Source organism: Ptychodera flava, chromosome 20, assembly GCF_041260155.1.
Source record: "Ptychodera flava strain L36383 chromosome 20, AS_Pfla_20210202, whole genome shotgun sequence".
In the NCBI taxonomy this organism is placed as follows: Eukaryota; Metazoa; Hemichordata; class Enteropneusta; family Ptychoderidae; genus Ptychodera; species Ptychodera flava.
In genome coordinates, this window is record NC_091947.1 from 29,433,175 (window position 1) to 29,451,914 (window position 18,740).

The following is an 18,740-nucleotide window of genomic DNA, read 5'->3' on the forward strand; positions in this document are numbered from 1 at the left end:
ATGTATGTATGTATGTATGTATGTATGTATGTATGTATGTATGTATGTATGTATGTATGTATGTATGTATGTATGTATGTATGTATGTATGTATGTATGTATGTATGTATGTATGTATGTATGTATGTATGTATGTATGTATGTATGTATGTATGTATGTATGTATGTATGTATGTATGTATGTATGTATGTATGTATGTATGTATGTATGTATGTATGTATGTATGTATGTACATGAATGTATGTATGTATGTATGTATGTATGTATGTATGTATGTATGTATGTATGTATGTATGTATGTATGTATGTATGTATGTATGTATGTATGTATGTATGTATGTATGAAGGGCGTGTAAATCTAGTATTGTCCACACCAGTCTATGCTTCTGTTGCCGGCTGTTTTAACGGTTGACAACCTCAGCTAGGGAATTAATTCGCTGAGAGGTACCACTATCAATGTCAATGTCAGTAAACATCTTTTGTTCATGTTCATCTGACCGGTAGTGGCATTGTTCGTTAATTAACACCTTGGCAATGATACTTGAGGTAATAAAAGAACTACCAGTAATAATACTCCAGTATACAAAAGAAAAGACCCTCCACGTTGTACCGTGTGACATTGTTTATCTCCGTGAACGTTCGTTATGAGTTCAACAAAATTGTACATATTCCCTGTAATACTTTTACTTTGAAAATTACAATCGTAACACTCCCCTTCTTTAAAGAAATCGTCCCGATTTTCAATAACCACTTCAAGTTTTTTTGTTTTGTTGGTTTTTTTTGTATGGTTTTTTTTTTCAATTGTAAAACTCTTTGTGAAAATGAAAAAAATAATGAAATAAAAAGCTTAAAGTGAATGTAAAATACAATAAAACGAAATAATAAAATGCTTAGCTAAAAACCCATACTAACTGTAAAATACAATAAAGTGGACGTAAAATGTCAAAATACACTCAAAAGCTTTAACTACTCCATTACCAAAATACAGTAAATTCAAAACAAACCGTAACTCTATAAATTTTCAAAATTAAAAATGCGAAGTCTGTAAAAATTGCGGAATGATAAAGTGTGAGCTATACCTTTAAAACCCTCCAAAATACAAACACAACGAATAAAACACTCCCCTCTTCTTATGGGGTAGTACCGTAATGCATAAAACTCGTACTCTTCACGAAAGGTATCTATGTTACCACTTTGTAAATCTTCATTCTTATTATGGCCTACAGTGGCCTTCATCAACATATTATCATCTTCGATAGCGCTATCGTTTATCATTTCTCCTTTCTCTATTTCAATATCTTTTATTATTTCTCCTTTCTCTATTTCAATATCTCTTATATCATCATTCACAAACAGACGTATTGTCTTTGGTTTTGCTGACTTTGATAAAGTCTTAGGCTTAACTGCAGTATCCTTTAAATCTAACTCTTTTATTTTCAGTTACAAATCTAACTTTATTATCTTTATCATCCTTTGTTCCAGACACGGAAATAATGGTTTGTCTCAATTGATTACATTCGAGTACCTCTGTGGATTCCCTTTGTTTCTTAAAAATAAATTTACTTAGACTTTGAAAATTAAGGACCCGAATGGGGAAGGGCGGAATACCATAATCTATTGAAGCTCTCACAGGAGAGGGGAACGTCATAATCTCAAAGAAGGGAACGGAACTAATCGTACCTCAATTAAGTAAATAACTTAATTAAGTGATTATGAGCAAGGCTAAATTTGAATCGATTTGATCAACAATTTTCCATTCAAGTCAACATTCACAAACACTTACATTGATCATCCTAACACTCTTCACATTCACACATGCATTAGATGCTAAAACATCAAATGTCGAATTGCTGGTTAACTCGATGCAACAAATTATAGGTTGTCATTAAATTACATAAGGCTTTTCGGAAACGTCTTCCAATTATTCGCATTGGATTTTTCTTTAAATACTCTTTAGCTACTTCTGAAATTATCTTCATCCCCCCAGGTGTTATGTTTGCTAGCAAAGTTTAATTTTCCATTTCTATAACGCCCTTTAAGAATTTTTTCTACTTCGTATTCATTTGCGCCTGATTCTCTTTCGCTTTGTTCATCAGTTTTACAAGTTAGAGTAGTTCTAGGCGTAAGAGATTTTGAGTTAAAATTATTCTCTGTTAATATATGGTATGAGCTCCCATACTGTAGGACTGATAGCATGTAAAACAGCATATTTTGTCTCTATTATGATTTTAAGCCTATTAAACGATAACTTGCAACATAAGAATATTCGACTCTCTACATCAAAAGTAACACACGCCCGTAACCAAAGGTGCTCTACGCACATAAGCGGTTTCCGGGCCCTCGCAATATCGCTTTATACGGAGCATGTCATCAATGGGTAGGATGTGCCCATTATTAATCAGAAAGCAACTACATGTAATGTTAAAAGGAAACCGACCAACAGTTCCATGCAAATTAAATACCGTTTGATAGGCAAAACCTTACGAAAAAAATAAACAACACTCAAGCATTTCCTTCTTAATCATGCAACATGCATGCAAAATAATGAACATGAAACGAAATTTCTCCACGTCTCTCGTGTACAAACATAGCCATTGACATCGGGCTATTATCATATCATTTTCCAATATACATCACACTTTATAACTAAAAACGCCGGACTCTCCGTATAAACTTAAAATACCCATCAATATCGGGATATTGATACTATTCCTTCTGGTCATTCAGAAATGACGGAATGCAAAATACTCTTTAAAATATACAAAGCAATACTTAACTTTATCAACTTTTTTTCTTCTTACTCAAAAAAATCAGTTACACAAAACAGAAAGAAACGCTTGCAGTGTGTTTACAATTACCGTTGAATAAAGACATTCTTCTAAATCACTAATGAAAGATGATTTCTTTCGTGGCGGATACACGCTATCAGAGAAATGACATCATAGTCGAGTATTGGCCAATTTTAACGGTAATATGTCAGTTTAACAGCCTGACATGAAAGGATAATATACTGCGGAGTCAATTTTTTTTCAGTTCATTAAAGTACATGTACAGTGTTCTCTTCTATCTTGATTTTACTTTTTTCATCTCCAATGATTTAACAGTCGCTTCGCCAAACAATGTCATTGTAAATTGTCTCACCTTTCATCTGTGGAGCTGTCTTGCAGCCGGATGCCACGGTGTCTCTCTCTGCAACCATGTCAACATCACGCTGAATGGACGGCTCAGGCTGCTCCTGGTGCGTGGAAGTACAAATATCAAAACCAGCAAACTGTTGAATCATCATCTTACATTCTCCTCTCGGAAACCATGGTCAGAAATTCTTCGTTAAGTTACCCATCATCTTCTGCTTTCGCAGTACGCAATTCAGCCTCTTCGGGTGATGACATCAGTGCGTTGTTGTATGGCCATCATTCTGTCTTTGTTTGTTGAGCAAGCCATACCGTATACACTGTTTCTTGGTGTCGTTTACCAGAACTTGCGACGTTTGAGTAGTGCCCGGACAGTTTCTCCACCACGTGTTGCCGGTTATTTTAACGGTTGACAACCTCAGCTAGGGAATTAATTCGCTGAGAGGTACCACTATCAATGTCAATGTCAGTAAACATCTTTTGTTCATGTTCATCTGACCGGTAGTGGCATTGTTCGTAAATTAACACCTTGGCAATGATACTTGAGGTAATAAAAGAACTATACCAGTAATAATACTCCGGTAAACAAAAGAAAAGACCCTCCACGTTCATCTAGTGCAATTTCGGAGGTGTAAAGTTCTATGCAAATGAGAACAAGTGTAGCGAAGTGTAGCGACGCTAAATTAACACTATAATTAGGAGTGTTGGTTTATATTTTATAAAGCATTCTGTAAAATTTGTACATTCAGTTTCTTTGATGTATTGTCAAAATAAAGCCAAGTGTGGCGTACTTGATTGTTTGTCATGGAAGGATATGCCTGTGTAAAGCGGACCTACTGTCACAAACGCTCGGTGACCCCCGTGACCCGAAGACTGTACGAGGAATGCCCAGGCGGAACTCGCCGAAGTCACTTCATTAATATTATGCGGCCCCGCGGTCGATCACGTATGAGTTGCGTTTTGTTACATCGTACTGCAAGTCTCACCATTGTAGGGTAGCAGCTGATGATCACGTATTTTCCTCGACTGGCGAAGTCCTTTCTTCCACGTAAGTAACAGTATGCTGCCGCTTAATATAGCTCTCTGCCTGGCATAGCTCCCGGGCATAGCTGCAGTACAGTAAGTTCGAGGTTTTGCCTGGGTATTTGGGTCGGACGGCAAATCTGGTTTTGTCGTCAACCCAGATACCCAGGCAAAACCTCGAGCTTCTGTACTGCAGCTATGCGTGGCACTGCTGTAGCAGTGTGTGTAAAACTGCACAGTGGCTCGAGGTTTTGCCGTCCGACCCAAATACCCAGGCAAAACCTAAAGCGCGAGCTGCTGTACTGATACTGCAGCTGGTCAGCCTCAACACGTACAGCATGCCACGCAGAGTTGCTGTATTGATATTGCAGTGAGATCGCACTGGTTTCGGTGTTTTGTCAATCATCATGTGTTGTTACAACATACAGTCACACGAAACGTACAAACGTATACTATATTGTCAGTAGACGCCTGCAGAGAAGACCACTTTATTGCTGAACCGCCGAGAAACGAAAGTTCTGCACGCAGAGGTTTAATAATCACAGCATGGCTATATCTATAGCTCTGCGTGGCAGGGCGCTGTATGTGTTGCCGGCCTTTTACGGCCGTATAACGCCGGTAACACACCCCAGGGCTCGAAATTAACTTTTTTCTCTTGTAGTCCCATTGCATTGGGCTACCATTTTCTGAAGTTGGTAGCCCAGTGACAAGGTCTGGTAGCCCATGCATGAATGAAGATTTTTTTGTGAAGGATATTTTTTATTATATCTAGACAATGAAAGATTTATTTTTCATGATTCTATTCAGGAAGTGAATTTTCTAGTCATTTGACATCAATACCCGTACCCGCAGATCATCATAGCCTTAGGAGAACGGTGACGCCTCAAAGTTTGACAACCTATTCACACATACGCAGAGCTTGTATGCAATTTTTGCAGTGCTGTGGTGGGATCTGGAGGCTGTGTTTACAAACATCAGGGAAGGTGACAAGCTGCTATTGTAATTTTGAAATTTACTGATGCTACACAGGACTGGAGATTCTCATGATTCATTATGATAATTGTACCGCTGTGATTCCCCGGGGAAGGCAAAAATATCCCCCATGTTTAGACAGATTCACAGACTGTTGTAAAAATTCTGAAAACATGTTTATAACACCATTCCTCTCTATCCCCATTTTTAAATTAGTTGGAAAATTATGCTTGAGTAAGATTGAGATTATATGTGATGCATATTTATTACCTTACGTCATATGAATTATTTATCGCTACTGAAACCCTGCAAGGTTTACAAGTCTGTGGGGAAAAGCATTCACCCCACTATCTGAGCACCAGCCCACCACCTAGCCTTGCAGTCTGCAGAAGTTTATTCCTTCAATTTATTAATTTTGATATTTATATGCCCACAGACTTGGAGCAAGTCTACAGAGTGCAAAAATGTAGTCAGTTTTGTATTGGAAAAAATTGTTCCTTGTTCTATTGGCAGCCTTGTATACATGGAGTGCATTTGGGAAATTCCAAAATTTAATTTCTTGTACATAAATGCCCTTATCACACTTATGTTAACCATATTAATTAATGATTAATGTATTTAATATTTAGAAATAATGGGTGATGCCCTGACCATTATTATTCATTTATGGCCAAGGGCAAGCGGAAAGTCAAGAATTAACAAGGCTTGGCGAGCATGCTTATTTTGGCTTTCAGTCTTGCCCAAGCGTATAGATAAATGTTAATGGTCGAGGCAGAGTCTTGTATTTTCATGATATTATCAACAAACCCTAGAAAACCATCAAGATTTACAAAAATTTCCCATGTGAAAATAAAGCACACCTAGCAATGGTATACCATGAGATTTTGACCAGTTCACGACATATATGCATGAGCGATAGCGAGTGTACGGTATATATGAAGTGAACTGGTCAAAATCTCGTGGTATACCGTGGCTGGGTGTGATTTATTGCTATTATATCATAATAGTATATTGAAATTGTGGTGTGGAACGTCAAAAAACGGATTTTTGCTCAAGCTGAGAGCTTGAGCGTGTGCCAGCCGTGGTATATCGCCAATATACCACGGTTCTTTTCGCGTCTCGACCAATCGGATCGCTGTATTTACACCATCAATATACTGGTTTGATATAATATATATTATTGCCTAAATATATGGGTTTATGTGCCCGAGAACAGGTGACAATATGCCTGACGCCAGGAGGGCAAATTGTCTCCTGCTGCGAGGGCACATAAACCCATGTATTCAGGCAACAATATTTTTATTACATGCCTCTTCATGGTTACAAATGCTATATGACATTTACAATGTAGTTATATGCAGGACATTTTCAAACAATTTTACCATTATCGACCAACATCAAACGGATTTTAACGAAGTAAAAAAAGTGTGTGCATGTATATTTTACATCTATCATTAAGCGTCTACTTAGATGTAGAAAACATTGAAGTGCTTCACTGGCCTGGGTCACCATGGAAACCAGTCAGTACATCGTTAACCGACCCACTAACTACCCAGATATTCCTTTTCAAATCAATTCACTGATTTGCACTCACATCAAGGCATGTAATAGGCAATGCACGGTCATGCCCACCCTAAAAATTTGGCAAATCTGGAGATTTTTTTAAAAAGTATAATTTGGCCCACAAGTGCTTCATTTTGTTTTTGTAATTGATTATTAGCTCCCATATATGCATATGTATATATGCAAATGGGAGGTATTCTTGTATGGTGGAAAAATTTCGTCTGTATGTATGTATGTATGTATGTATGTATGTATGTATGTATGTATGTATGTATGTATGTATGTATGTATGTATGTATGTATGTATGTATGTATGTCCGTCCACGTCAAAAACTCCAAAACCGTAGCACCTGCTGTCTTAGTATTTGGTGTACAGGTGCACCTAGGGGTGGAGATGTGAATTTGTTCAAATGAACATGTCAGTGCCAAAAATATGCAAATGAGGGGAAAAAAGGAAAATCCTGCAAATGGCTAAAACTCAGTAAGCATTGGTCAGATTTGGTTGAAACTTGGTATGCAGATTTCTTTAGGTAATTTAAATTATGTGTGCAAAAATTGGGATGAAATTTGCATGTTTGTATTTTTAGGGTATTTTTTCCGTTTTTAGTAAAAAAATCTTGTTCTCTGAAATCACTCGTCTGATTGCTATGAAACTTGATATTCATGTTCCTCAGGATGAACTCAGTCACGCTTGTACAAATTGTATTGATATTGTCATATTTGCAATGTTGGGGCAATTTTCCCAATTTTTGATAATTTTTTTTTATCCAAAAACTACTGATTTGATAGCTTTGATATTTGGTATACAGGTATCTAAGATTAATCTCAATATAATGTATTGAAGGTATGTTGAAACTGGCAATTTTTTTTTATTTTGGGGGCAATTTTTGCCTTTTTTGGTCAAAATTTTTTTCTCCTAAAACTTCTGATCTGGTAGCTTTGATATCTAGTGTACAGGTTACTAGGGTTTACGTTAATTAGATATATTTAAAATGAGGATGAAATCTGCAATTTTGTATTTTGGGGGCAATTTTTCTCATTTTTGGTCAAAAAATTTGTTTCTCAAAATTTACTAGTCTGATTGCTTTGATATTTAGTAAACCGGTTCTTATGGTTTTTGTTAATAAGATATAATATTGAAATTAAGTTGAAATCCGGAATTTTGAATTTTTGGGGCAACTTTGTGGAACTCACAGTTTTACTGGGATATCTTTCATTTTGTATTTTTAAGATTTTTTTTGGTAATTCTATACCTACTGGAACTAAGGGAATATAATGTGGTGATTTAGTAAGCATTTGATATGGTAAACTATATTTGGTGTTGAAATGCGGTAAAAAAGTCTTGGCAGATTTTGAAAAAATTCCAAACAAATGCCAATAAAAAATTCAGCCAGAGAACGTTTGACAAAAAGAAAAGGTAGGAAAGTGGGGAAAAAAGAATGTACAATGGATTGGATGAAAAAGATAATGTACCTCATCAATCTTCCAGACACCATCCCTTATCAAATGGTCCACCCCGATGTATTTTTGCACACAATTAACCATGCAGTGTATTTTAGTTTAAGATGTCAAGTTAATTAAGGATTTGAAAGGAATAGTCAAGTTCACCACAGTTTAACTTTATCTCTTGTGTCATCATCCTTGTGTAATTGGTTAAGTTTGTAAGTTGTTCCATATGTGGATGCACCAGCTGTTCTGGAAGAAAACAATGTTTACTTTTCCCTGTAGGGTTTCTGAGTTGATGATTGTATGTTGAAATTTCTCCATGTATCTGGTGTATGGGCAAAGTGTAAACATTGGTTGCATGTTATGTATTTCAGTCTATGTCAAATATTGTAAATGAAAATCAAGAACAGTTTGCTGTGTGCTTGTAAAAGATAGCATATTTGTCAATACATAAACTGCCTTGCAGATTGATTGTCTTAAAGATTATCACAGAAGTTGAAAAGGAAAAGAAACTAATCAAATTGCTGTAACGTATTCACTCTCAGTGCCTGTATAGGCCTATACTTAACTATTTTATCATTACATTCAGCTGTTTGTTATATCTTTATCACTCTCCATGGGCCAAGGCACACTTGGGGTCAATGTCATCACTCTGTGCCAGTCTGTGTATGTCAGTCTGTCTGTATGTATGTCCATGTTTCATACAATTGTTGACTTGTTTTGATAACTTATATGGGAGCGAACAGTGATGTTGTCACTATTTTGATCTTTGTACAATTGACAATTTACATGTTTGCTGAAAAGTTACAATGTTAGCATTATTATTCATTTTCACGGACATAAAAACAAACCATTGCTGTGTATTTGTGGTCAGTCACATGGTTCAGCTCGACCAATTAAATGAGATGTATATAGCATGGTAATACATAATGAATGAGTGAATGATTTTACTAATCATTTGACCCATATATTCATGATTATAAAGTTGAGTATCCATTGTACAGACAGTGAGGAATAGGATTATCTGCAAGATTCTAATTGTATTCATTGATATTTGCCTACAGCTGTAAGTATACCTCACGTACCCTGGTCGTAAAGCCTCAGAGGTACATGTATGTGAAACTTAGAAGGAACAAGAAGCAAAAGATGGATAACTGATCTTTAATAAAATCCTTCATCAGGTAAGATTTGTTTTAAATTTTTAATTATTTTTTATTTTTAATTTCCTGCACATGTCTCATTCATTATCAGTTAAGCTTTTCGCATGCTCTGTTTTATTTGGCGGATACTTTCTTCAACATCAATTGCTTTGTACATAACTTATGTAATACATGTAAGTATTTTAGAATATGCGTCTTTAGTGTGGTCTCCTTGGCAAAAACAAGTCATTGACAATGACATAGTCCCCACTTGAAATAGGGGAGTATTAGTCTTGATGGGGCAGGTAAATGTGGTCTTTAAGAAGTATCACTGGAGTGTATATGTTAAGATCTATGGGCACATAGGTCTATGTTGTTTTTCCCAATTTGAAACACATGAGGCATGTCTAAGTTAGGTTCTAAATCGGGAAAATAGATCAGACCTCTAGCTGTATTGGCCAGCCAAGAAATACATATGTGGATAATAAATGATGTCCAAGATGTGACATCTTAAGGTCTAATATCCTATCAAAATTGAAGGGTATAGAACTTGTGGTTACTGAGTTATGCATATATATGTATAATCAAGGTAAAAAGTCATCGAGGTCACGTGACATTTTGAAAAAAAAATATATTGCTAATTAATCCCTATATGCCAAAAATCAGACATCTAGCTCGATTCGCTTGCCCAGAATTAGATATGTGCATAATCAATGAGGTAAAGCGTGTGTTGTCATAAGGTCGCCCATCCTACTAAATATAAAGGACATAGCAATTGTGGTTACTTATTTATTGACAAAAACGTATATTTTAGGTAAAAGGTCATAGAGGTCACATGACATTTGATCAAAAAATTTCTATTCTATAGTTATCCCTATATACGAAAAATCAGACATCCAGCTCTATTGGCTTGCTCAGAATTAGATATGTGCATAATTAATGAGGTACAGTATGTGACATCATAAGGTCTTCCATCATACAAAATATGAAGGGTGTACCACTTGTGGTTACTGAGTTATGGACTAATATGTATATTTCAGGTCAAAGGTCATTGAGGTCACATGACATCTTGTCAAAAAAATTGTATTGCTAAGTTATCCCTATATACCAAAAATCAGACCTCTAGCTCTATTGGCTTGCTCAAAATTAGATATGCGTATAATTAATGAGGTACAATATGTAGTGTCATAAGGTGTCCCATCATACCATACATGAAGGCTGTAGCACTTGTGGTTACTGAGTTATGGACAAATATGTATATTTGAGGTCAAAGGTCACCGAGGTCACGTGACATTTTGTCAAAAAAATTGTATTGCTAAGTTATCCCTATATACCAAAAATCAGACCTCTAGCTCTATTGGCTTGCTCAAAATTAGATATGCGCATAATTAATGAGGTTCAATATGTGGCGTCATAAGGTGTCCCATCATACCATATATGAAGGGTGTAGCACTTGTGGTTATTGAGTTTAAGGACAAATATGTATATTTAAGGTCAAGGTCACCGAGGTCACGTGACATCTTGTGAAAATATCTGAGATATCATCGTGAATGGAGGGACATGACCCAATCTATAAGCCCCCTGGACTTCATCCGTGGGGCTAAAAACTGTGTCACCGCATCCTTTTTGCTATATGAATATGATGAGAAACTAATTTTTATTTTACTTGGCCTTATACATGGCATTCTATGCAGAGCTGACTTATACATGGGAGTCTATGGACTGCCTTATACATGGGAGTCTATGGACTGCCTTATACATGGGAGTCTATGGACTGCCTTATACATGGGAGTCTATGGACAGCCTTATACATGGGAGTCTATGGACAGCTGCCTTATACATGAGAGTCTATGGAGGTGGAAACTAAAAAGTCCTCTAACATGGCCAAATTTGATCGCATTGTGAAACAAATCGACGTGCATCTGTATGGGGTAGGGTACTATCCCTGTGCAAAGTTTGAAAGAAATTGACCCGGGCATGTCTGAGATATCTGCGTGAACGGACGGACGGACGGACGGACGGACGGACTGACTGACGGACGGACGGACGGACATGACCCAATCTATAAGTCCCCCCGGACTTCGTCCGTGGGGACTAAAACAACAGGACAAAATAAAGCAAGTGCAAATGAAATTCATGAAGTTCCTTCGTTTCAAACATAGCATCCTTACAGCCGAAATAATTATGAAGAATTCTGCAAGCGTTTGAACCTTTGGCCTCTTTATCATTGGAAATTATTTATATTTTTTTAGAAATATAAGAATAATGTGTATGATTGTCCCCAGTCATGTTTCATATTAATTTTGATGTTCCTCAGTAAACTACATGTACTAGAACCCGCATTGTTTTTTAGACTTGCAGTATAAAACTCAATGTATTTAGGTACTTGGCTCTTCAAAGATATATGGCTACTCTAAATGAATTGTGCATTTCCAGCCCTGCCATTGACATCACTTTATCTTGTCAAAGTTTCAGATGCCTGGTCAGAATGTCATGCTTAAATATGTACATATTTTTAATGATTTCATATAGTTTGTTGTGTTGTTTATTGTTTTATTGTACCTTATGCATTTATATTTTTATGTATATTTTATGGAGCCTGTTAATGTGACTTGTTCCTGTTGGTCTTCCTTTGAAATAAATATATAAATAAATATATTGCTACTTGCTTGAATACACGTCTTGACCTACATTATGTACCTGTTTCCTTTAAAAAGGTCCACAATCACCAGTGAATACAATGGGTTTGGGGCAAAGTTATAGTTTAATTAAAATTACAGAAGTCATAAACAATCAAGTTGTCTTATCTTGCATATAAAAAGCCATATTTTAGAATGAACTGATGTAAACTAATGTCAGCAACTTGCAGGAGATAATATTTACATTGCATGCTTCAAGTTAATGTTTTCTTTTCACCTAATCAGATTCAAGATCCCTTGCTGAGACAGTGCATACTGGGCAATGACAACCAGATGAAAAGCAACATAGTGACAATACCATCCTCCATTGCAAAGGAAATACACAGTGTGTGGCTATGCAAACAGCCAAAACTGAACAGAGATTGTGGTGTTGACATCAATGCAGAGCAAAAACCTGTGGAATTGAGGGAGTCTTTCATCAATATATTTACTTTCCTAAGACAATGGGTCCTTGCTGTGGCACAGGTTTGTACTTACACTGTTCAGTGTTTCCACTGGCTAAATTTTCCCCTAAGCCATTATGGCTAATTGAGACCAAAATGATTAGCCAGAACTATAGCCATCAAAATTACATGTAATTGCATTTATGATTTTTATCCAACTGACAGTTGTATACTCAGGTGGGTCCTATCAGTTGCTACAATGGCAAGATGACATTAAACTAGTCCAATAATCATTTACATTCAAGGTAATACATTACCAGGTCCATTTGTGATTTAAAATTTAAGTAGGACCATCCTGAACGACTGATAATCATTGGCAATGTAAATAAACAACTATTTTTTATGGAACAAACTGCTTTCTTAATAACATTCACAACAAATTTTATTTCCTGTGTGCCAAACACTTATGTGACTTGCACTTTTGTAAATGTATCAAGATGTATCACAAGTATTACATCATTGACAGGGTAACTTCAAGATGTTTCCTTTGAAAGATCCATAGCTTCTGCCTCAGTCATCAAGTGCTTTCAGTTCTCCAATCACAGAGTCTAATTTTTACACCAACTGTTCACTTTAAGAAGGTGTACTGGTAATTACATTTTGTACACTAGGTGTAAACAGTCGCCTCTTTCTATTGGTAGTCCAAACAGTGAATGCTTTAGTTTCAAAATCAAACTGGGTGTATATGTTAAAATGTCCTGTCTGGCCACATGTCTTACAGAAAAAAAAGCTGACTCTTCTCTTATTCAAACACTAGCCATGGAAATTCAACGAACTATTCCTGGCACACTTTCTTTTTTTTGTAACTACTCCTACCCTGCAACTCTGCGGACAGCCTGTGCAATTATCTTTTTTGCTTACTTGTACTCGAACACGACTTAGCATGTCACAGTGTGCTGCTTGTTGTTCAGCATTGTAAAAATTCAACTGGACAACATCCTAGTTATATCTTCATGCAAATTTATGACCTATGCCTATCCACAATACAGTGTTATATTCAGTACTTTTACACATCATGGCAGAAAGTGACCCCTGCCTATATACACAAATACATGTACACGGTATGGAAGATAACCCGGGCCTATCCTCAATCCAAATGCATTCACATGGTATGGAAGATGGCACAGACATATCCACAATACACATAATATATAAAATGCAATGGAAGATGACCTAGGCCAATCCACAATACACATACATGCACACAGTATGTACATGTAAGATGACTCAGGCCTATGTAGAATACAAAATGGGAGATGACCAAGGCCTATCATCGATACAAACAGTCTGTACCTGTATCGTATTCAGGATAGGCGTGGGTCATTTTCAATAAAATATGTACCGTTATTGTATTCAGGATAGGCCTGGGTCATTTTCCATAGCAGGTACCTGTATGTGTATTCTGGCTAGCCCAGGGTCACCTGCGATGCTGAATAATTGTTTTGTGGATAGGCCTAGGTCATTGTATTTGCATAGGTTATAACATTTACATGAAGTTAGGCTCAGGACGTCATCCAATTGACAGTTTACCATGCTGCACTCATTTATAGCTGCCTCTGAGGTTGCCACAGAAGTGTTCTAAGGTGCCGGTTTTTGAAACACTGGTTTCATTCTGTTCACCACCCTTGCTGTCATTGGCTGCTGCTGTCTGCTTAGTTTTTGAAAATACACTGCAATAAGTGTTTCCTGACTATGTTAGAAGCATTGTTTACAAGCACTTGTCATCATAAATAACAAGGTCATTGCATGCAGCCATCTGAAAGCATGGCATATCACTTGTTACTGATTATAATAGTTTTCTGAGACTGCACACTAAAGCGAGGAAAGAATGACCACCCAGGGATGTTGAAAAATATCTCTGCCTTTTAACTACACTCTCGATCAGCCCCCTGAAAAATAGCACTAACCAGTTTTGCGAAGGATAGTTGAAAAATATTTCCCAATCTGCAGACATTTCATTTCCCATTTCACGCTCTTGCGAGTGGCAGCGGAAACACTGCTGTTGTCATACACAGTTGTAGTTCTTTTTAAAATACCCTCTTGAGTAGATCAAATGTATTACACCTCTACTAGTATTTAATCAGTAATTTTTTTGTGATAATCATGGCTTACACATTTTTGGTGAAGTTATTTTCTCTTTTTTAGCTGAATTTGCTAAAAAATTTTCTTTAGACTTGGCACTCTATGAATTGCCTAGTGAAATGCAGATGATATGATAAATGCACATGACTAGACATTCAATACATGTAGCTTCATTCGTAGGATCCATAAAACTGTTATGATGAAATATATTCCAATGAGAGAATACATCTGGTATGCACACGTGATTTATAACGTTTACATGTGTGTAATGCTTATCATCATTAGGGTTAAGGACATACAGAGTGTTTACAATTCATCCCAGCAATACATCCCATCATCAAATGTATTTTAATCATTCCGGTTATCATTGTCATTTAAAGAGTTATAAGTAATCATGAGTCTATCTGTTTACAATTCAGGATCAGCAGTGAATGCTGCAATATCAAGGATGAGAAATATCATTGACCTTGACAAAGAGCGTTAAAGACAAAGTGGAGGGCTTTGAATTGGACTTGGACCATGACATTATAACGAAAGATGAATGGAAATGATCAAACAACAGGAAATTTCTTCCATTTCAGTCCTTGCACCCAAGTATATGTACACAAGTGACTGTTGCAAAGATGTGCTGGAAGTGGTATCTTGTAACTTGCACAAAGTGTTTTATGTTAGTTGTCTTTATATAGCTACACATGTATAGCATCTTTACAATTACAAGAATACTAATTAGAAACACAGGTTCACAAAAACATAAGTGATACATTGCTGTATTTTAATTGACATTGCCAGCAGCAACTATGCAGGTGCATCAGCTTAACACTAATCCATCCAGAATTATACACAACATGCATGTGATAGCAATCCTCATTCTTAAACTGTGCAGGACATTGGTTGTAGCCAATCTATTACATATGACATGAGCAAGAAGGAAAAGTGTGGTTGAGATGTCTAGGTTAGAGAAACATGCATATAGCGGAGACAAAAATAAATTTATTTGTTTTTTGTACACAAGAATTCTTGGATATGTAACACACAAATAAACTAACTTTTTTGTGAAGAGAAATTATTATCTTCCATGATTGGTCCATGATTGTCTTCCATGAGTTTATTATTATTTCTATGTTAGGGAACAGGTGTGTATATCCATGCAGAAGAGGAAGCAAGATAAATCCAAAACCGACTTCAAGGCAGCATTTTACCACGCAAAGAAAGGAACCAGCTACCAGGGACAGTTTTCTCAAGATGAAGACAGTGGGATAGCACCTCCATTTGGTAGAGGATTTCCTATTAGTCAGTATGGTGGTGGACAGACGTGAACCCTTACACTGCTCAGCACACAGATTGTATGTACATGTATGTTGGGATCAAAACTCCTAAACCACTACACCTACCACAGACAAACAGTGGGCAACTTAACAGATATAACCCGCAATACTAAGCATCATCATATTACAGCTAGTACACAGAACTGTTAAGGTAGTCCAGCTCAAAGAGAGGAAAAATTCAACTTTCAGAGCACTGAGAAAACACAATTATTATTTCATGCCTCCCCTCAGTATCATGGTGATCTCTGTAGTATAATAACAAACCTGTAGGTAATTGTCACTTGTGATGATTGTTTATGAACATTCCATTATCACTTTTTCTGCTTCAGAGGTGTACATGTCAATCAGGACCCAGATTTACATATACTGGTCAATAACATTGCAATGTGCACATGTATGATATATATAGGTACTTTGTTTCCCAGTAAGCTTTCAGAAGAAGAACAAGAAACTAGAGTTGATATTATAAAATTTGTGAAAAATTCATCAAAAGATACAGCTACACTGCAGCCCAAATTTCATTGGAAGCTGTCATTATTTACAGCCTAAGGGGGGTGGGGTGGGGTGGGGGGGGGTGGGGATGTTGGAGGAATTTTGTTGGAAACTCTAAACTTTCAAGTACCCGCCCCCCCCCCCAACCATGATGAACTTGAGTAACCCCCCTCTCTTACATGGAAATTTTGACTGACCCCCTCCCCCTCACTTTTGAAAACTTAAATTTCAATACATGTGTTTTATATAATTTACATAAATACAGCAATAGTAAAGACCATTCAAATCCTAGTGTACCCTGCTAGATAATCATTGGTTATCTCATGATGGTTGAAAAAGGTGAAACCAACAAATGAAATTCAAAGTCACAACAAAACATAGATGTCAAAGGTCACACTATAACCAGTATACAACCACATACAGTATTGTTTAATATGGATGGGTATCATAACAGGGTCCTCACTGGGATATCTGATAGGGTAGACTTTGAAAGTACTGATTGAAGAACATGCGGAAGGCTGATGGGGAAAGTGTCCGACGGGCTTGCTCATCTCCCTTGCATGGAAAAATTTGAGAAATTGTAGTGTGCATTGGTACAGTTTGGGGTAATCTCAGAGGTGCTTTCAATGTGTAATTTTACTGAGTAAAAATTTTTAGAAATTGATGTGTGAAGTGGTGCAATCTGAGAGGTACGTGTTTCAATACATTTTGCACCAACGTTTCAATACATTTTGCACCAAAAATTGAGTACCGCCTTCTTTCTCTCAACATTTTGAGTACCCCCCCCTATAGCTTTCAATATTTTGAGTGACCCCCTTCATATTCCTCTGACCCCCCCCCCCCCCCCCCCCCCCCGGCTGTAAACAATGATGGCTTCCAAGGAGATATATCTTCAAGCTTGTGCGATATGGATTTCAGGCAATGTCAACTTGTGGACAGGGTACAGAGATTTATGTTGCAGATTATTGCAAATTGGACTAACTCGTGAATACAGTACATGAAGTCCCATTCCATTATCAGAGCAAAAGCTGAAAACTACATCTGAAGCTTGCTTTGGAGATCAAAATTATTGCTTGTAATAAGTTTAAAATTCATGTTATCAGAAAATCACAAGCACACCTTTAGCAGTCTGACAAGCTTATGAAAAATAGAGATTTACAAGTATATATGTTATCATTACTTGTTTACTTGTATTCCAAGGAATATAACTTTAAAAAGAACAGACATGGAATCAAATGGTTAAATTCTATTTTAGCTCTGCAGTTAGTGTGAATGAGCTTATTTTTAGCTACTATAGTCTATAGAAGCTATTGGGATGGGTATCCGTCCGGCGTCCGTCTGTATGTATGTATGTACGGTATGTATGTATGTATATGTATGTCTAATTGTGAGGCGTCCGTCCTCTCAAATATCTTGAGAACCGCCATACTTACTGATTTGATATTTGTTGTGTAGATGAAAAATATGATTTTGAGAAACAAATTTTTCAATTTTTTGATATTGTTGAAAATATCCAAATAAGTGCCAAAAAAGGCGTTTTTGGTAAAAAATCTTCTTCATAACCGCTGGTCAGACAGCTTTATTATTTGTTATAAAGATCCCTAGGGATAACCCAACTTAGATTTGTTCAAATTGTGATGATATATGCAAATCTGTATTTTTAAGGAATTTTTTTGTCATTTTTGGTCAAAACTTTATTTCATCAAAACCGCTCATCTGACAGGTTCCTACAGATAAACTTAATATGATATATTGAATATATGACGAAATCTGCAATTTTGTTTTTTTGGTGCTATTTTTGCCATTTTTGGTCAAAAAATGTGTTTCTCAAAAACTACTTGTCTGATGCCTTTGATATCAGGTATACAGGTTCCTAGGGATTGTCTTAGTGTGATATATTGAAATTTGATGAAATCTTCGATTTTCGTATTTTTTGGTCAATTTTTGCCATTTTTGGTCAAAATATTTGTGTTTCAAAAGTTACTCATCTGATAGCTTTGATATTTGGCAGACATGTTCTTAGGGATGATCTTAATGTGACATTGTGAATTTTTACAGCTGTCCTGAAATGAGCTAGCAAAGATTTCCACCCTCTTCATCAATAAGTGTCAGAAATAGTCTCTACACTCTACATAACACAGCTGAGCTCTATCCACTGCCATTTCACTTGCTTACAAATGAGAACTTTTAATGCTACCAATATGTCACAAACCATTAAAAGAGAGCCATGTTGTTTAGAAATGAATGTATTCATGACATCAATTGTCAATTGGAAAAAGCCCTCCACTATTATGCCTGTAAAAATATGCAGCCAAGTATTAAAGCTGTGTATTGTGAAATTCTCTTGTTACACAGTAAAGACTTTTATCACAATACTTAATGCTGATTTACATGGGATAATGATCTCATCCCCAATTGGCAGGA

The 18,740-nt window shown here is 36.4% G+C and overlaps 1 protein-coding gene and 1 long non-coding RNA gene across 2 annotated transcripts in view; both read left to right on the top strand.

The window, feature by feature from the left end:
• LOC139120548 (transient receptor potential cation channel subfamily M member-like 2) overlaps positions 1-18,740 on the top strand; it is a 55,029-nt gene that overhangs the window by 21,545 nt on the left and 14,744 nt on the right. The gene's annotated exons all lie outside the window — the stretch shown is intronic.
• LOC139120544 (uncharacterized) lies at positions 3,241-15,065 on the top strand. The gene is made up of 4 exons (XR_011549112.1): positions 3,241-4,180; positions 9,201-9,317; positions 12,200-12,439; positions 14,919-15,065. It is a non-coding gene; the product is annotated as an uncharacterized lncRNA (long non-coding RNA).